General features: G+C 40.5%; 1 long non-coding RNA gene across 1 annotated transcript in view; it reads left to right on the top strand.

The window, feature by feature from the left end:
- LOC121935562 overlaps positions 1–21,605 on the top strand; it is a 78,723-nt gene that overhangs the window by 21,350 nt on the left and 35,768 nt on the right. Inside the window, exon 2 of the long non-coding RNA XR_006104818.1 lies at positions 5,264–5,387. This is a non-coding gene — a long non-coding RNA (uncharacterized LOC121935562). The remainder of the gene's footprint in view (positions 1–5,263; positions 5,388–21,605) is intronic.

Genomic DNA, 21,605 nt, shown 5'->3' with positions numbered 1-21,605 from the left:
ATGAAATGAAACAATTTAAAAATAGCATTGTTGTTAAAGGGGGGAAATGTTGATAGCCACTTTAATGGTGGCATCTCTCAGGGCAATAGAGCATTTGGGACTACTGTGGTGCTAATGTGAGTGCATAGTAGCTGGCGTACTAATGTACAGTTCTTCTGAAAAGAGAAGGAAAGAATGAAATCTGAAAGCAAAACTGCAGCTTTTATGCGCTATACCAGTGCCACTCAATGAAACGACTGTCTGGGGAAGAACTGGCATTTTTCAAGTCTGCCCTTGCCAAAGTTGCATCTGCAACCATTTTAATGATAGGAGCAAATATCTACCAGTGAAAAGGAAAGAGAAATCCATATTGTTTTGAGGAATGAATAGAAGGAGAATCGTTCACAGAAAAATATTTTGATGTGCAACGCTATATAGATGACGCAGGATACCAAAGTGGCTATTCCTATTTTTGGAAAAAAGATGAAGTGTAATTAAATTAATATTTGTGCCCATTGCAGCTACTACTGCTGCAATTACTGAAAGTAAATGTTTGTGTAACAAAAAAGGTAAAACTGTTAACTACCTTATCCCTTCATGTAGCAAGATGGTATAAATTGAATATAACAAATGCTATGGCAAAGTAGAGAGCTAGCATGATGTATTGGTTTGGGACCAGGGTTCAAATCCACATTCAGCCACAGAAACCCACTTGGTGACCTTGGGCAAGTCACACTTGCTCGCCCTCAGAGGAAGGCAGTGGCAACCCCACTATGAACAAATCTTGCCAAGAAAACCTTGTGATGGGTTTCCATTTGGGTCACCATGTCAGAAATGACTTGAAGGCACACAACAACAACAACAACAACGATAAAATAGCTGCAGTGATATTTTGACATTATTAAAACTGATGATGTAAATATCATATAGGGCTTTAAGATTCAAACAATTACAATGGATTCTCCAGAATTTTGAGCAACTGTGGATCATCTCTACCTCATTATTAAATGCCAGCAATATGAACATACATATTTCAGCATATCTGCATTGATATCACTGCTGTTTAATAATGCTGGGCACAATTATCCATGTTTTTTTCCTAACCATGGGGGTGGGGGAAGCCAGAACAGGACCCCTGTGGATCCGAAGGGCCCACTGTAGAACATACTATCCAAGACATCTGTGGTTGGAAAAAAGAAAGCTTGGGTTATAGATGTGGCAGTCCTGGAGGATAGCAGAACTGAAGACAATAAGATGGAGAAGATTATCAAATATCAGCCACTTTCAGTCAAAAAATCAGTATATTGCTTCTAGATCCATTTTGACACCCCCTCATTCTCCACCTGTTCATTTTGTGTGGAATTTGGCAGCACCTCTACCTGACAAAGTAATCCACTGAAAGCAATGCCATCATTTTAAAAAAAATGTAAAAACAGGTTAATTGTTGCTTTTAAACATTGTAACAACAGGTTATCTGTTACTTTTAAGCACTGTAACAACAAAATTAAGCTTCACATTTTTGTGTCGTAAATACTCTCTGTTGGTTATTTCAAAAACATGAGTTTGGAGGAGATATAAAGTGTTGGAAACAAAGCAGAATAGATAAAGTAATCTGTCCAGGCAGTGCATTTAGCTTGTTAAAGGTCTGTCTTTGAATCTCTCTCATTTTTCTGAATTAGAGGCCGCCAGCAGTTTTTTCCCTCATCCTGAAAGGCTCCACACCACTAAGAACTCCATGACCAGGCAGGTACAACATGTCCTGTCCATGCTGGGGAAAGGTGTGCATAGTGAATTTGGCCAATGCTGCTAGTTGAGAATTTTGTTGGATTCATTATTGGATATGGGCTTCCTGAAGCTTACAGATTTCTTTATAACCAAGGTAGAAAGAATTTGAAATTAATAAATTGGGTGATATAAAACTGACAGATGGTCATCCAAATAACATTTAGGGGTAGCCATGTTGGCCATATAGCAAATCCAATAACATCCAAACAATGGCCCGTTCCGCACGGGCGTAAAGTACGTCTCCAGGACGTACTAGGGTTAGGAAAGGGCGTGCTTTACACACGCCTCTAACCCTAGTATGTCCTGGGGATGTACAAATGGTGGCACCCGTTCTACATGGGCGCTGCCATCTTGACATAACGAAAGCCAATCCTGCCCCTTTCCAGGACAGAGAGCTGCATCTTTCCCCAAGCAGCTCTCTGACTTGGGAAGGGGTTTGGGGAAAATAATCTGCCACCCTTTTCCAGGGTAAAGACAGCATTCCTACCTTGGGAAGGTGTTTGGGGAAAGCGAACACGCCCTCCTTCCTGCCATTCCAAGGCTTCAGAGAGCTTCCCAGAGCTCCCTGAAGCCTTGGAAGGGAAGGAGGGAGCTGGGAATGCACACTCCACTGCCTTTCAAGTGCCCCAATATGTCTACATAATTCTGTGTAAGTATGAAAAGATGGTGATGGAAACTGTAGGGAATTAGAATTTAATGCATTTGTGACTTAGAGTCACCTGTCTATTTATGCCTGGTGACCCCATGATTATCATAGGCTTTTAAAGGCAAAGAATATTCAGAGGTGGTTTGCCAGTTCCTTCCTCTGAAGTATAGCTTACACCACCTGGTATTCATTGGCAGTTTCCCATCCAAGTACTAACCAGGGCTGACCTGCTTGGGTTCCAAGATCAGAGAGAATCTGGTGCCTAGTTTAGGCTATTTAGGCCCTCTGTAAGGCGATAGGAATCCAGCAAATCAAGATGTCAGTGTTTTAAAAGATTGTAAATAGGATCCTACAGAAATGTCTGCAAGAAACCTTCTTGGTCTCTTTATTTGGAACATTAGGACACAACACAGAAAGTGGTACAATTGCTTCCTCCACCAAAACTGCAAAGGTTTAGGATTTCTGGTGGTAACATTCTGGAAGGAGTGCTTCCCACCTTGAGTACCAATGCTTGTGGGAAAATAGTGCTGTTTAGTTGTGGGAGTTGATTATGTAAATTTTGGTTAACTGAATGAATATGTTTGTTCCTTGAATAAGCTTGGAAAAGTTGTTCTTTTGGACTATGACACTCAGGATCCCCCAGTCAGCATGGCCAGTGGGATTCTGGTAATTGTAGTCCAAAAAAGTAACATTTCCAAATGTGGGTCCATCTAACTGAATATTGTCTACATTGGTTGGGAGCAGCTCTCCAGGCTTTCAGACAGTGGCCTTTCTTCACACTATATGAATATACTTCTAACAGTAATCTCAGAAGATATGGATGTCTCTTAAATGAGTTACAACCATAGTTACAACCACTGGTTCACAGGCTACTTGGCTTCTATTCTTGGTACAGTATAGGGACACTAGTCATTGGGGCAACATTTCACTGTGCCTTCCACAGCAGCAAGTAGAGGCAGAGAGATATGTGGTTATATATTTGGAGGGAGAGGAAATGAGCTATTTTGCCATCCACCTTTCAAAAAATTGCTCTGCTTTACCTCCCACTTTGTGATGTTGTGCCTGCATGCTAACTGGTGGTAATTTAGAGATGATTTGGGGAAAATGGGAGCCACACACCCAAAAGGTGTACCCTAGATTCATCTGAGAACACACATAAATACTCCAAGCATGCAAGGACAGCACTACTAAACAGGTTTTCTCCCACTCTTCCAAGTTAAGACACACTGATGTGAAAAATCTGTGTACACAGATTTTGTACTATGAAGAGGAACCTGCTAGAGCTGGCAAATAAAATAGAGTGCTTGGAGATGGATGTAATTTTTTTCCTTTTTATCTTTTATCACTTCTGGACTGATTTTTTTAAAAGTCCTTTTAAGGGACAATTTTGGATTCTGTTACCCACTCATCCAACTGCTCTATTTTTCTGCAGATAGCTGCTTGGAAAGTTAATTATTCTATTCTTTTACAGTGACCTTGACTGTATTTTATATCTGAAGGAAATGGCATTTGGGGTTTTCTAATTTAGGAGCACAAAAGAGGTTGAAAGAGACAGGACTAGTACCTGATTCACTGTGTGAAAAGAGCCACTCATGTTAAATTATAGGCTGCAGAAGCTGGAAGCAAAGATAACATTATTGGACTCTGACATTAAATATGATTAATGGGGCAATAGGAATATCATTTGGGTCACCTCAGGTATATATTTTATTTATTTTCACATTAAGGATTTCACAGCATTTCAAAAATATGTGATGCTGTTGGCATTTTTAAAAGGCTTGTAAATTAAATTGATTTTTGTATGTTTGCATGGTTTACTTTCTTCATATCTTCCAGAATCCACTGTGACAGGATGTCATGATAGACAGATCTGCCTGTTTCTTCACATTTCTGCCCATCTTGCACTGGCATCTTTTTTTTTTTGTTTGTTATTCAGAAGATCATGAAATATTCTTAGAATAAGAAATCTCATTTAAGAGTAACTATGCTTATAGATGTGCCTGTAGATAGACTGAAAGTTGCTAAACATATACATACAGCTTATCTGGAAGGCATTTTGAGTATTGCACTAAACAGGAACAGCAAGATGCACAACTGAATCATGTCCCTCATCTCCTTGCTTCCCCCCACCCTGCATGCCTTTTGGGGGTGAACCCCCTTCCCCAACATTGTCTCTATAATAAGTTTGCACGTCTCTTCACAAAAAAATTTCCCCTTGACTTGCAGTTTGGTTCAATTCAAAGTGCGGCTGTTGACCTATGAAGCCCAAAATGACTTTTGGACAGGATATCTGAAAGTCTGCTTCCACCCAAATGAGTCTGCCAGAAATTTGAGATCTTCAGAGGAGGCCCTGTTGCATATCCCAGTACCTCATGAGGTTAACCTAACAGGGCTTTCTCTGTAGCAGAGAGTCAACTGTAGAAATCCCTTCCCAAGGAGGTTAGGCTGATCTCATCTCTTTGAAGCTTCCAGCAGGCAGTCAAAACAAGGTTGCTGTTTTGTATGGCATTCAGATTTTGAAATGGCTGTTTTAACTGTTTTAAAACTGAATTCTATGATTGTTTTTAGAATTTTAGGAGTTTTCAAAGAGTATTTTTAATGTTTTATATTTGTATTTAAAATATTTATATTTAAATATGTTTTCATATTTGTATTCCTTTAATTGGTTTTTATTTCTTCATTGCTTTGGGAGCCCTTGTCAACAGGGAAATGATACAGAAATACTTTAAATAAAAATAGAAAAGAAGCCCCAAGGTTCCATAGGAATTAACATTGTGAAGATAGGCAAGAAGGAGGGGTTGTTGTATAATATGTTTGCACAATTCTAAACATTGCTATGTTTTATTTACCTAGGTCCTCCATCAGGATATCCATGTCAAGTCAGATGTGCAAACGATAATTCATGGTGGTGATCCAGTGAGTGGAGAAGTAATTTCACCCACGTCAGGCTCCATGCTGTCCATCTTCTGCACTGTCAGTAAGTTGTTTTTGGTATTGTTACTGTAAAGATTACAAGAGAGTTCCCATGCAATTTAACATCATTATTTTAGATAAGAAACTTATGGTAGATTCATAAGTCTAACATTTCTACTGACAAACAAATTTATTCTTTTTAAAAAAAAGAAAGGACCAAACAACCGCAGTGTGCTCATCTGGATATTTTCCTCCATAAATTAGATGTTCTCATTATTTGCTTTTGGAAAATATTTACTGCTGGGAGAAGCTTGCATTATTGAAAGATGAAAAGTACACAGCAGATGTGCAGCACTGGCTTTAATGGAAGGCTAGCCTTCTCTGTTGTCTTCCTACCCCACTGTCTGATTTGTTTGTTTGTTTATTATTTCATTTTATTGCTGATTTTACATGGTGATGCACATTGAACATTACTTATTCTCATGTTTTATTCCAGCTCAGAGCATGAAAAGTTCAGGCATGATATGTACATGGTTGCATCATTTTAAAAGCTTGGTTTATAGCTAGTAAAAGTACTGCTAGGTTTAATGATAGTAATACTATTGCAGAAGCTGTCCAAAAAAAACCTCCTACCAGTAATAGTAACAACAGACATGGGTGAACATTGTTACATGCCTATATTCGGTCTTTCTTTTTTTAGGAATTCTGTAGGGTTTTAAATATTGCACATTTTATCTTTGTGTGTTTTTTAAAATAGTTGTTCTAATATGCCAAGTCTTGCATGTAAGTTTGCAAAATGACCTAAGCTACAGATGTTTCTATCAGTACCATCCAATATATACTGCACATTGTGCATGTTGCAAGCTTTCAAAGTCCCACTGGCTTCTTCATGAGGCAAGCATGTTAAAATTCATACTGGATAAAGATTTTTTTTAATGATTTTAGTTCCCCCCCCCCCTTCTCCTGTATGATTTTAAACACCTTTGCCTGATGAAGAAGTGAAGTGGGGTTTCAAATGCTTGCAACAAATATAATGTGCATGTTTGGCCCAATAAATGTATCACTCTTTCGTGGATTTTAGATGATACTGTATTTTGCTAAATGGCCAACATAGTTACTTCTGTATATGTTATCCAATACATCTTGTTAGTCATTTGAATTGTGCTGTTGATTAATAGTAAGAGTACATCATTTGCATGAGGAAGGTCCTAGATTCAAATAGGCTTAGGAATACAAAAGATTCTTTATTTTAAATCCTGGCCAGTCATTATAAACCTGGGAAGGTAACTTGTGGACCTCTAGATCTTGCTGGGGTACAATTCCCATCAATGCTAGCAAGCATAACCACAGGTGAGAGTTGACAGGAGTGCCAGTCTAGCAACAACATCCAATGGCCCACCCTATTGTAGACAATACTTAGAGAATGGCTTCATTTAGCATGAAGCAGCTTGGCAGCATCTCACTTACCAGATGTTGGACTGCATTTCCCTCATCCTTATCAGACATAGCTGATGATAAGAAGTAATGAAACAATAATCTTTGGAAGGTCACAGATTACCCAGCCCTACTATAAAATTTCTTCTTCATGTTACTTAGCATCTTAGGATGCATCCGCACTGCAGAAATAATTCAGTTTGTCACCACTTTACCTGCTATGGAATCCTGGGACTTGTAGTTTGTTGTTGCACCAGAGCTCTCTGACAAAGAAGGCTAAATACCTCACAGAACTACAGTTCCCAGAATTCCATAGCATCAAGGCATGCCAGATAAAGTGGGGTCAAACTGGATTATTTCTACATTGCAGATACAGCCTTAATCTATTTTCTCCAAAATACTAGTTCAGTAAAGAGCTGTTTTTGGACACAGGGTGGAGGTATTTCACAGCATTACAGCTTATTTCTGTTTTGTTTCATTTCTACAATTTGTCTTCAGTTTAAATGCAAATGTGAAATTCCAAATGCAGTGGTAACAGGATCCATAGCCATAGTGTCAACTTGTCAACTGACTTGTGTTTTAATTATTCTACCCAAGTGAGTTTCAATTATGCTAACAAGCACTATCCTTTCCTAATAGTGTCTTACAGCTGCTATCAATTGTACATGCTGTCTATTCATATAACTATATTGAGATGTGTATAGATGTGAAAGGACATTTTTCCTGTGAATGCTCTTTTCAGAGAAGATACAAATATTTTTTTCATGCAAGTTTTCTAGATCAGTTTCAGAGATCCAGATGTGTATTTCTCCTAATAAATGGTGTGAAAGTCAATAGAAGACCAAAGGGTGAAACACATGGGCCAAATAAAGCAGTTTCAGACCATTTTGGGGGCAGAGTGTTTGGATGACACATGCCTCCAAACTGGGCAGAAACTGCATCGAAGCTGCACTCTAGGGCTAAATACTGGAGCAAAAAGAACCAAGAATATTCCAACGTAGCCAGGAAAATGTGCATCTTCAACCCTGAAAAAATAGTCCCAACACCAGAGCAGTCATATCCTAACTCTAACCCCAAGGCCCCATATAAATACACCAGTACAGTTGCGTGTTAGAAAAGGACAGAACCATCCTACCCAAGTAGTTGGAGCAGCAGTGCAAAACAGTGAAAGTGTAATATCTCCAATAGGTATAATTACAACATACACAAATCAGACAATCCAAGAAGAGGCATAGGGTGAAGGGGACATGTGGTGTCTCCCCCCCTCCCATGATTGTGCTTTACCATGTTTTACTGAACACACTGATTCTCCAATACCATGTACTGGTGAAAGATCACAGGTGCAACTATGTGGCCGATCAATGGGGCAGCCATCCAATGGAGTGACATCTAAGTAGCAAGATGTCACTGGTGGTATGTTTGTGCAACAGTGCACATGGATGGTGGGGAGGAAACAAAAAAATTACCCAGTGACGCAGCTTGACACTGCATGGTGCAGTCGAGCCGTGCATTGGAAGTGGCCTGTGCAGTCAGAAGGGGTTTGAACCACTTTTGAAAAAATCAAGTTTGAGCTGCTTTTTCCTGTCTGTCTGTTCCATCCCCAAGATAATTTTCTGTCCTTCTTCCAATACTTGGAAGAGTTACAAAGTCATTTGTCTTCAGCTTAGTTCTTCATAACAAATGATTTTATAATATCAGGGGAATTTCAAGAATGACATTTCTGTGACAACAGTAGTGGTGATATCTGGATGCTGTTTGTCTACAAATGCATGTGAACTGTCTCCTTGACAGTGGAACTCTGTTGGCTGTGCAGAAAATGGGAGTTTGAAATCCAGGTTCTAGCCCAGTTATCCCTTACTGACTTAAGGATTTTTTTTCATATGACTTTGTTTTATTGGAGAGTGGGGATCGAAAGAGCAAGCTATTATGATTTCTCCTGTCATGTGTGATACCATTAATGTGAACAAGACTTGGGCAAGTAGGCACAATTTATGGGATGCAGCCATCTTTTTTTTTTTTATCATAGGGATGAATCATATATGCAGACCCTACACATATAGATAGATGTCCATCATTAGGTGGTGATATACATTAACAATTGTGCTATATGTGCTGTGAGGCTGAACATTTCTTCCACATACCATGTTTATAGTGATATATGATTTGAAAGTCTAGGCAATGGGTGAATTTGGTTTTAGAACTTTTGGAATCATTTCACTTGTTGGTCCCCCAAAGGTATTCCCACAGATGAATAGGAACTTGGTAAACCAGCATATATCTACCATTGATTCATTGGGTCTGCTCTAACTTGTAGTAATAATTGTTCTAGGTCTTTATTTCTTGTCTTACTTTAGGGTCATCCCTTAATAGAAGGTGTACGTTTCTCTTGCCTAGCACAACAAACCATGATAATTTCCACACATATACAATCCAACATTTCTGAATTCCACATAATCACATTATGATTACTTGCAGTGATTACATATGCAGTGGGGTTCTATATCAGATGTAAGATTAATTTTCTCCTCATATAAGGTGATATTGACAACATGTGATAAGATTTCAACAGGCAGTTAATGGTTTCTTGTCCAGCATAAGCCACTGTCCATATTAAGTGTATATATGGTGTAATTGGTGTGCATTGTGATGACTAACTTGTGGCATTATTCACAGCCGTCACAACTAAATTGCTCTTCAGTCAACCCCAGTTCAATTGTAACACATTATGAGCTGCAGCATGAGAGCTACAGGTGTAAATCAGCCCTGTCAAGCATTGTCTGGGCCCATTTTGTAATCAATGGTTTATTTATTACCACTCTCCCTCCTTGTTGCCCTCCCTAAATTAGAAACTGTACAAGCCCCATAGCCACAAGAAGCCATGGCTGCACTCCAATATTTCAGTGGAATCAATGGAATTAATCATCAGCTTTCCATCTGATATTGAATCTGCTCAGGTACTGAAATGATAAATGACTTTATTATCTGTATGGAATCAACATGAAATGATAACTGAGGCTCGGTATTAAAAATGCTTTCGATTTTTGTACACTCAACACTTGCATTTTTCAATATTGCTTTTTTTCTCCTCCCCACTACTGTTTGGGTGGGGTGGGGAGTGTGTTAGCATTGAAACTGTTCAGTTGTACATAGTGAGCTCAAAGAACCACAAATAAATACACATTGTCCAGGGACAATTCAGTATTGCCACTGGGAGAGCCTGGAGCTGCCATCCAAAAAAGTATTTATTGAAGTCTGCCCACAACTATTTCTGTGAGGGTAGTGACAATCTTCACCAAGGCTTTGGTAACAGGGCCCTCTGCTCAAACACCCCCATATCTTGCTAGCATTACACTTCTTTCACGGTTAACTGATTGCCTAATCTCCAAATGACTGGGTTCTGTCCTGGACACAGTGTTATTCAACATCTTCATCAATGACTTGGATGAAGAAATAGAGAGCATGCTTATAAAATTTGCAGATGACACCAAATTAGATGGATAAGCTACTACCCCTGAGGACAGGATCAGAATTCAAAATTACCTTAATAGATTAGAAAGCAGGGCCAAACCTAACAAAATGAATTTCAATAGAGAGAAATGTAAGGTACTACATGTAAGCAATAAAAATGAAATGCACAGATACAGGATGGGTGACACCTGGCTTCACAACAGTGCATGTCAAAAGGAACTAGGAATCCTAATAGACCACAAGCTGAATATGAGTCAGCAGTGTGATTTGGTAGCTAAAATAGCCAATATGATTTTAGGCTGCATCAATGGGAGTATAGTATCTAGATTGAGGAAGTATTAGTGCCACTCTATTCTGCTTTGGTCAGACCTCACCTGGAATACTATGTCCAGTTCTGAGCATCACAATTCAAGAAGGATGTTGACAAACTGGAGCTCATCCAGAGGAGGGTGACCAAATGTAGGAAAGTACTGGAAACCATGCCCTACATGGAGCTGCTTAGGAAGCTGGACATGTTTAGCCTAGGGAAGAGAAGATTAAGAGGTGACATGATAGCCAGGTTTAAATATTTGAAGGGATGTCATATTGAGGATGGAGCAAGCTTGTTTTTGCTGTTCCAGAGACAAGGACATGGAGCAATGGATTCAAACTAACATTAGAAAGAAATTCCTGACAGTAAGAACTGTTAGACAATAGAATATACTGCCTTGGAATGTGGCAGAGTCTCCTTTAGAGGTTTTTGAACAGAGGCTGGATGACCATCTGTTAGGAGTATTTTGATTATGTAGTCCTGCATGGCAGGGGGTTGTACTGGATGCCCCTTGTGGTGTCTTCCAACTCTATGATTCTGTGATTCTATAATCTTCCAGCAATAACAGCATCCTCCTTTGCTAAAGAGGAATGAGTGGAGGGACCCTTTTCCTTCTTCCAGCAGCAGAAGTGTGCCAAGAATGGAGTTCCACTGATAGGAACCAGGGATACTATAGAGTCTGTAGAGTACTTTCTACAAGGTGCTACAGTACAGAGTACTTTCCATTAATCATGACATCCAAATAGTTGAAGTCTAGCAATTAGTACCTTGTTCCTACATATGCATTGCAAATGATGGAGCTAAATAGAAAATCGGCACATTTATTCTAATGCTGCTCATGGAGTGATGGGAAAAGTACAAACACAGAGCCCCCCTCCCTTTTTGAGTTGTTGTCTTAATTTTTAAAAATGCCATCCCCTACAGTTATGAAGGTCAGGGAACGACACTGCTCCCAATCCAACACATTTGCCTACCACTGTAGTTGATGGAGATTAAGAAGGGGAGAAGGCTCTGTGGGTTCTTCTGGATTTCATTACAAACAAAGGCTACCAAGTACCAAAAAGGTTCAAGAGGAGAAGAAAAGCAAATGCTTAAAAGAATCATAGTTGGCAAAAATATTCTAATTTTATGAAGCATACAAAAGCCTTTATATACACTGGTGAGAACACATACATTAGAATGAGGGAGACAGGAAGCTGTTGAAAAGGAAAGCCAGGAAACAATTATTGTGGTTTCATACATGATGAAGTATAACTGTCTCCTCTGCACACTATAGAGCCATTGCAGTCTGACTAAATTCCATCTATTTGGAGGAGCCATATCACTAATCAGGAGGGAAGCAATGTGACAGCTAGATCTAATGAAGTTTGTGTCATTCTAGCAAGATAAATTGCAGTGGTTCAGCCAGGCCCCATTCAGTTAACTCTGGCTGCTCAAACGGGTCTATAATGTTCTCCTTAATGCATATAAAGGACACAGAGTTGCCACATTCCCAACCTTAAAAGCAATGAACTGTTGCCTCGTGGTCCATTTCATTGCTAACCTTTTGTCAAGCACATTTCCACTGCTGACCAGTTAAATAATTTTCTCAGGGGTGCGGAAACAGTAGGAGAGCTATCAGATAGTTGATTTCTGCTCCTTAAGTATGCAATTTTTTCACAGTCAACCTATCTGATGAATTCTCCTCCCTGTGGTTCCCATATCAAAGTACCCATAAGTCTACAGTAAACCTAACTATTATTCTGTCTGTTCTAATTTCAGACTTAGTGTCAAGGCATGCCCTTGTTGGAAGATGCTGAAAATAGGAATGATAATGTCTCATTCTTGCTCTCTTTCCTCCTCACTGTTCCTTGAGAAAAGCAGGAAATTGTGTGATGAACATTGTCTCTCTTTGAGACACTCAAATGTATGAATGTAGTAATTTCGTGTATTTTCTTATACCTTCAGGCACAGGTGTGTGGTTTCAGAACTGGTATCATGAAAGAGTAATGCAAGAACTGCCTCTGAGGAAAATTGTTAAATGATGGCCCATTGATAGTTTTATATTACAATTATTACAATTAGCTTTCTTTTTTTGGAACAACCAATGCCTCTTTTAAGGGGAGCATAGTTGTAAGAACTAGGACAGGATGGAAATCGCATTTCCCACCAGATGTTAATGGAATACAGCAGCCCTGACCAGACCAGCCAGGGTTTAGGAGTGCTGGGAGTTCCAATCCAAAAACATCTGGAGGGATATGTGGTTCCTGCTTCTGAGCTAGAAAATACTTTGAATATTCATACTATCCAGAGCTTTGGGAAATTGGTTTAAAGGGGAACTGCAATTTTCAGAATCCCCCATCCAGCAACTTGGCTTGGTTTGGGCAGTTACAGTTCAAAAAAAGTAACTTTTTCAATCTGTAATTGATGGATTTCTCCATCAAAACAGATCATAGTTGATGCAGATTGTCATGTTCATGGCTACTGTGACTAGTTCATCACCTAGCAGGCCAACTGTATGGTGATGAATGCCTCCATATTTTGCTAGGATGGCTCTCAGATGAGATGAACAGAGTCCATTTCTGGAGATACCTTATCAGCCTTACAGAAAATACTAGAGCTTGTGTTCCAATAGTACAGCCTTTGATATCAAATTCACTTCCGCGCCACAGAGAATCAGCAGAGTGAAGAAAGGGCCAGGGAATTAACTTGTCTCTATGATGATTGTGGTAGATGACCTTAGTTAACTCATTTTTCTTTTTTGGATAGTCATGGTGATTTCCCTTAACAGGAATACTTAAAGTATTGTTGAGATGATGTTTATGAACTGGCTCTGTTATGAAACTTTCCCACACATAGTGCGCTCCAGAAGTTTTATCCCACAACACCCATCACTCCTTCCCATAAGGCAGAGGGTAAGGATAAGATTATAATCCCCACTCCCATTCCCTGTGTTGTGATAAGGCTAGTTACACATTGTTACTGACCTCTCCCACAACCTCAAGAACACTGAAAGTGAAGTAGAGGAGGTCCCAGACCATCGCTTCTTGCATTGCTTTCCCTCTACATTCAGAGGTGCATGAGGGACCTGGCATCAAGTTTTCTGTCCTGTTGGCAGTCACTCATGTTGAACTAAGCACTTCCATCACAGACGTCTTCAGCAGATAAATTGCTAGGAGAGTTAAAGCCCTGCAGGCCATTCCTGCTGCTGAGCTCAGCAAGAAGTACAGATAGACCAAAATATTTAAAAAAAAAAAAAAGAGAGAGAGAGAGAATAGAGGAAAAGGGCATAGTGAGAGGCTTGGCCCCCCATATGCATTTGGACTGCAACTCGCATTACTTCTCACCAGTATGCTGAGGAGTCATGATAGCTGAAGTCCCATACGTTCCCCATCCCTAGAAGAGTGACTGAAGGAAGAACTGCTGAGAAAGGGGGACCGGTAGATAAATGAAACACAGCCAAGGGGCCAAGAACTTGTGTAGAAAAAAGGGAATGCTACAGGCTTGTATAGAACCTTTGAAACCATGCCCTATGTGGAGTGACTTAAGGAGCGGGTTAGGTTTAGCCTGGATAATATAAAGTTAAGAGGTGATCTGATACCCCTGTTTAAAAATTTTCAAAGGATGTCATACTGAAGATGGAACAAATTTGTTTTCTGCAGCCCCAGAGAAAAGGACCTGGAGAAAAGGATTTAAACCAGAGATTCCACCTCAACATTAGGAAGAACATCCTTAGAGCGGAACACACTGCCTTGGAGTGTGGTGGCGTCTCTTTCCTTAGAGATTGTTAAACAGTCTGGATGGCCATCTGTCAGGGCAGGGGGCTTTCATTGTGTATTCCTGCATGGCAAGGGGCTAGACTGGGTGGCCTTTGTGGGTTGTTGCATCTCTATGATTCCATGGATAGAGGCTGGTAAATGTGAAATGAGGCTGAAGAGCAAATGAAGAGTTTATTAGCCACAGTCCTTGGAAATAAAGACAGAGCTACAGACAAGGAGCCAGCAAGTGTTTATTGAGAGGGTTTAATGCTCACAGGAAGGGGGGAGTGCTGTGGAATACAAACCCTGGTTTAATTTGATTGTGCAGAAGGCTCTACACACTCCACATGTCAGCAAGAGATGCTGCTTCTTGGGTATCCCTTTCTGCTTAGATAGACAAATGCATCTCCTCCTCGGAAGAGCAGGTTCGCTCCAGGGAACCATCTGTACATGTTACACAGGTTGTGCTTGTGGTTTCTGCTTTAATGAAATTTTTGCATGCTCTTTGTGATAATAGCAGACCTAGGTGGGCAAAGAATAATGAAAAATACTTGTGTCCACTTTTCTGGAGCATTTTCAGTTAATCCATCTGTGATCTTAAAGCAATACGGCCAAATGATGTTAGATCTTGTTCCACACCAGGAATGCTTGAGGAATTAGGTTGTGAATTCTAATCAAAACTGATCTCATTGTCACCTGCTAGACTAACAAATAGATCAGAATTTAGTTGTCAAGCATGTTTCACTCTTCAAGATGCCAGCCACAGATGCAGGCAAAATGTCAGGAATAAACTCTTCCAGAACACGACCACATAGTCCCCCAAAAAACAGAAAAAACTAAGCACTAAAACTGACTGTAAAGAGAATCAACAGAATAATAAAACCTCTTGCAGTTTCCTGAATTTTAATTTTTACACCTAGTGGTGCCACATGGAGTGGTAGTAGTTATATTGTGTAGTTTACAGTTATCAGGATGTGCATATATGTATTTGTATGTGAACATTTCGAGCAATTTTTTTTTGAGGAGGAGAGAAATACCAACCTTCAGGCATTACTTTAAGAGCAAGTCAAGTGCTCATACATGCATGAGAGAATAAATTTTCCCCTCTGGAAAGTGCTAATAGAAATATGATAGCAGGTCAGCTTTAGAATAGTGCCAATTCAAAATGCAATATTTAGGGGAGGAAGCCATGTGGCATAAGGGCAATGGAAATCTCATAGTGGAACTGGTGTTCCAGAAAATCAGTTTCTGAATAACCTTTACAAAGCTGCAGAACTGTAGGCAGGTGAATTTGAGATTGCCACAGCAACATTTCAGTCCTTATTTCACTAAACTCATGATCTATAAAATAATAATAATAATAATAATAATAATAATAATAATAATAATTAATAATAATAATAATAATAATAATAATAATAATAATAATAATAATAATAATAATAATGTCAAAAGGGGTACTCAAGGGGGGGAAATGCTTAACTGGGGATGCAAAAGACAAAATCCAAAATTTATCATGCCACTAGGTTTAGCAAGAATCAGTGGAATGTATAAATACACCACATCATGGGAAAAGTGGCCCTAGGAACAGTACCAGGATGAAGATAGATTAGTACAGGAAAAAGGAATGTGTGGTCTCCACGATGTTGTTGGGCAGCAACTCCTACTGTCTAACATGGTCTAGGCTGGTGCTGGTTGATGGGAGTTGTAGTCCAACAGAATGTGGAGGGCCATATGTTTCCCAAATCTGCCTTAGGCTGCTGCCACTTTGCAAAATTAATGCAGCTTGACTCCGCTTTAACTGTCATGTCTCCATCTTATGTAATCCTAGGACTTGTAGTTTGTTATGGCACTAGAGTGCTCTGACAGAAAAGGCTAAATATCACAATATTTACAAATTCTAGAATTCCATAGCAAACTGCCTTAATCCTGCACTGTAGAAGTAGTCTTAGTAGCTTTGTAGAGCTATTTTTGATTTTTAAAAAAGCAATGACATGGATCTAAAGAAAACCTGCTAGAAGAGTTCTGTCTATAGTAATGAGCCTTTCTAATTCCATTTGCTATGGCAGTCCCCATGACTCAGAGAGAGACTATGTGGACTAGCAAGTAACATGTGAAGTGCAACTGCAGGGAAATTAACTTGTGTAAATCAGAGTCTGTCTGTCTGTCTGTGTCTCTCTTTCCCTCCCTGCCTCACACACACACACCTTGGGCAAGCAGAAAATGCTTTCTACCCATGAAAGGCTTCCTTGGCATTCTAGCATGTTCTTCCTTTGGGTTCTAGCATTCATTGACTAGCATGTTAAAACAAAATTACATTAATACATGGAGACAGTATGAGCTATATTAAAAGACAACTGTGATATGGGGAGGTAGTTTTAAATATGTTATGGCATTGTTTTTGAAATCGTACAATGGGAAGCTCCTATACTGATGAAAAGGGTAGTGGAATGAAAATAAGGTAAGTTTGATGAAGTGTTCCTTAGCAGCATAAACTTTGTGACATTTTTAAGAGAGAACACAACATGTCAACACACATTTTAAGGTATTACACAATAGTCACTCTCTCCCACTCATATAGCAAAAATGTTTTGGTGTTGCATGAGAACACAGTGGAACAACTCATTACAACTGGTATTCCATGCCTTTGCTAACCAGAGGCATGAAATGAAATCTGTGCATGGAGTTTATTGCACAAAACTTGCAGCTAAAGTTCAGCTCCTCTACCCATAGGAAGGAAACCCCATGAGTATTTTTGCTCAACATTTATTTCTGTGTGTGGAATTGCATACATAATGATTAGACATGTTAGATTGAATAATTCATTTTAAAATTAAAAAAACAACCCAGATCTTATATTTTTGTTAAAATAATTATCACACTATCTTTAAACAAGATGAAACAGCAAATTAACAATTATTTAGTTAATAATTGTTACTTATTGCTGTTTCATTTCATCCTCCTTCTTGTAATACATCCTATTCAACCATCACATTTTATCCTTACAACATTCCTGCGTCGTAGGTTAGGCTGAAAGGTGATGACAGCCTCATGTTATTCAGATTCCTGACTGACCAGGAATTTCATAGTATCATAGAGTTGGAAGAAACCACGAAGGCCATCCATTCCAGCCCCCAATTTGAACATGATTCTTTCTAGTGTTGGTCTGATACTATAACTAGCACACTACCATAGGCCTGTTACAGACAGCCAAAATAAAGCTGCTTCGAGTCACAGTGGAGGTATGGTGTTTCAATGATGCATACATCCTAAGGCGGGTTACACAAACCGCCAAAAATAGTATGAATACGTTTTTTTATTAGGGTTAGGAAGGGGCGGTGCTTCCGACCCCCTAACCCTTAATACGTAGCCATACGTAAAAGATGGCGGCGCCCTTTCTACATGGGCGCCCCATCTTTACGTATCGGATCGCACCAGGTCCAGACGCGTCGCGCCGCTGCTGCGTAGCGAGCGCGCACCTGGCGCCTCGCTATCGTCGCAAAACGCGACGCAAAAAAGAACGCTCCATTTTGGGCTTCTTTTTTCGGTCCGCCGGGGGGGAGCTGGGCCGTTTGATTTGAAGGCTCCGGCTCCCCGCGGACCTTCTGGCGGGCGGCGCCAGACCGCTGCAAAAGCGGCGGTCTGTACCCCGCTAAGAGTCCAGAAGTCACACCAAAGCCACACTCCAGCTGGAGCGTGGTTTTGATGGTGGCTTTCGTGACTCTTAGATCATTGAAACACCATACCTCCACTGTGACTCGAAGCAGCTTTATTTTGGCTGTCTGTAACAGGCCATAGCTATTAACCATGAGTGGTTTCCTATGTGGAGATGCAACATAAAACAAACATCATATGTGAAGCAACCCTCAGTCTACAGCTAACATGATTACATGCATTCCTGATGGCAGCCATAATTGCCCATTCATTTTGCCAACTCCCACCTTGTAATAGCTTCATTATTATGGGCTTGGAACAGATTTTCTTCTTTGATCTTTAGTTCTGTTTAAATCAATGAAGCTCCATTGATTTACAGTGAGAATACTATGGTGATCCATAATGTTTTGATTTTAATAGTTTAACATTCAACCATCCCTATATTATTATAAGCTGCTGCCTCCAGAGAAACCAGAAGAACTTGATTTTCCAAAGAATGTATCTTTTTGTGACATTATTTTAAAAAAGCAGGAAGTATTTAGTATAAAAGGTGGATAGTTTCTTCTGTATATGTAATTAGGAAAAAAAAACATGTTTGCAGACTATGGACTATGAATGTCCCAGTAATTGTGGAACTAGTCTTGAAAAATTACTCATGGCACAGACCAATATTCAGAGGATTAATTGCCCATGAATTATTCATTTAAGATGTAGAGAAATAACCTGTGTTTTGAAATACTGCAAAATACCCAGATAAACAACCCTGTAGGGGAATATAAATATCACTTCCATAGAGAATAATGAATTAGCCTTTACCTTGTCCAGCAAAAAGATTTAAGTGCATTTAAGACTTTAAGGCAACTCACACATTTAATATTTTATCACATTGGAGAGTTTAGCGGAAAAGACTCAGTCAAGGAGCTAGTGATGAAATTGCATCATCAGCAGAGCTGGGAGGGGAACAGTTAATCCTCTCCCCTTTAACTCCTGTTGAGGAGTGGGGCTGGATCTCAGCAACTGCATTAAAACAGTTGTGGATGAGATAAAGCCATGGGTTCAAATGGACCTTATTGATGAATAATAGATGCAGCAAGTTTTTCAAGGGAAAGAGAAGTGTCTACATGCCCTTGAGCAGAGAGGGGTCCATTTCACCCTGCAGCAGGTGGTGGCTTAAATCCTTAAGTAGAACCTGCCCAAACTGTCCCAGAACCAAAACAGGTTCTCTAGGATGGTGCACACTTTGTTGTTGTTGTTGTTGTGTGCCTTCAAGTTGTTTCTGACTTACAGTGATCCTAAGGCAACCCTATCATGGGCGTTTCTTGGCAAGTTTCTTCAGAGGAGGTTTGCCATTGCCATCCTCTGAGGCTGAGAGAGTGCGACTTGCCCAAGGTTACCCAGTGTGTTTACGTGACCCCCAGAACAAGACTGAAGCTTAAGTCCAAGGCTTAAGCAGCCAAGAGTTACTCAAAGAAGACCTTCCAACTCAAATGGAAGGCCATTTTATCTCCTGTGAACACAACTAAGGCAGCTGACAAGAAATTCACTGCTCCCATGTCCCCCCCTTTAGGTTGAATGGGGGGGGCACATGTTCTCTCAAGAAAGTCAGTGAACTCATGCCTTTGTTCTTGTATGCCAAGCTGGGATAAACTGTTGGGCCTATCTACATTGTGTATAAAATAGCCCTTTCATGTTTCTTGAAGCTATATGCCTGTTCTGCTCACCTCTACTGAGGACAGCACAGCAGAGGAATATGCCAAGGAGTAGTCTAGAGTCCAGTGCAAGGGTCACACAATACCAGTCAGTCAGTCACAGCAAAGGGCAGAGACAAGAGCACAGTCACAAGGCAAGTCCAGAGGTCATGTAACTTGAATCCAAGAGCAAGGCATACAGGAACAACAAGGCTGCAAGACTGGTTGTTGGCTGCAAAGAACCTCTGCAGCTGGAGGTCTTTTAAAGGGCCTGCGCTTCTCTCAGTTGAAACCTAATAGCTCTCCTCTTGGCTTCTAGCCTGGAAGATCTCCTCAAAGACTCCTTGACCTGCCTTCTCTGCACAGGTCCTAGCACCTGCATCCTAGAGTCCACAGTGTTTGTTTCTCTCTCAGCAGTGTCCTGAGCCTGCTCTGCTGATCCCCAGATTGCCCTTGTCTCAGCCTCCTCCATGTCTTCAGAGTCTGAGTTCTCTGACTGTGCCTCTAAATCAGGGACAGAACATCCATGACAATGCCACCATTATGATTACTGATGACAGGTTTTCCTGGTGGACAGGTCACTCTTATCAGTCACTTTCAAAACGTGCTCTGGCAGATTAGGAAGCTCTGTGCAGCAAACAACATAGAGAGGTACAAGGGGCAGGGGAGGAGAGAAAGGTCCCATCATGCTGTGAATGGCTCACTAGCATGATATTGTATTTAAGCTAATGGACTTGCGCTATCTAGGTCTGACTCAGAATAACAAAGCTGCTGCAAAGCAGCTGCAGCATTGGACCAGTATCCATTGACAGTATTGTTTTGATCACAGTTAATCAAATTGTTTTACCCGTTGGCTCTAGTCTACAATCTACTTTCCAGTCACAGTGCTAGTTGACCCTCCTTCCTTCTTCCTTAAGCCTAGTGGAGTTTCAGGTGTAAATCATAGCAGCAGGAAGAAGCGTAAGCCAGGGAACTACAGCATGAGGTTTGTTGGGTGAATTGGTAGGTTAGAATAGAAATATTTGATGATGTATTGAAGAGTGTTGGATGCCTTACCAGGGAAATATACTGTCTGCTCTGGTCAGGATACCACAGGAGTAACCCAGAGTATCCTGGTCCAAAGTTGCCCTGACCACCTCCCATTATTGTTCCAGCACCAGGCAGTTTTTCACGCACATATTCTGCTTTGCTGCCCGATACATCTACTGCAGCCGTGTGCCACTAGCTCTGAGGTCAAAACAAGGCTCCCAGTCATGTGACTGATGCTGGGCATCTTGTTCTGACCTCAGAGTAAGCAGTGTGCTGGGTGACAAAGTGGGTCGCATGTATGAACAGCCACCTGGCATTGGAATGAAGGGTTCCAGATCTTCTGGGACAATCCAGAGCGAACAGGGACTTATTTGAGTCCATATTAAGAAGAGTACACCCAGGTTTGGTGCTGATCAGGCTTGACATCATATGATCTGTTTGCACCAGGCTTGGAATTTAGGCCAGGCATAGTCTGGACTTCCTGCCAAGAGGGTGGGAAGTTGTTGTGTGCCTTCAAGTAATTTCCGACTTAAGGTAACCCTATCATGGGCTTTTTTTGGCAAGATTTGTTCAGAGGGGTTTGCCATTGCCTTCCCCCGAAGCTGAGAGAGTGTGACTTACCCAAGGTCACCCAGGTGGTTTCATGGCAGAGCTGGGAATTGAACCCTGATCTCCCAAGTCCTAACCCAATGCTGAAACCACTGTGCCACAGGCTGGTTTAATTGGCCCCTGCAGACACAGTTATAGAAGCGCCATTTGCAAATATACTGATTTTAAAATAACAACTTTGTATTAATTGTTTTAGGACAGCTACACCCCTTGCCATCATAGGCTCCAGCTGGGCTAAGAGCTAGTTTTGCCACACCTCCTTCATTCATGGTGAAAGTTGTATCACTTGAGGCACATTCCTTAAGTTGTACAGCTCATGCTGCATCCTCCTGGTATAATAATAATAATAATAA

The sequence above is a fragment of the Sceloporus undulatus genome, chromosome 6 (assembly GCF_019175285.1).
Source record: "Sceloporus undulatus isolate JIND9_A2432 ecotype Alabama chromosome 6, SceUnd_v1.1, whole genome shotgun sequence".
Taxonomy (NCBI): Eukaryota; Metazoa; Chordata; class Lepidosauria; order Squamata; family Phrynosomatidae; genus Sceloporus; species Sceloporus undulatus.
The sequence above is the reverse complement of the archived record's forward strand: the minus strand, read 5'-3'. Positions and strand labels throughout refer to the sequence as shown.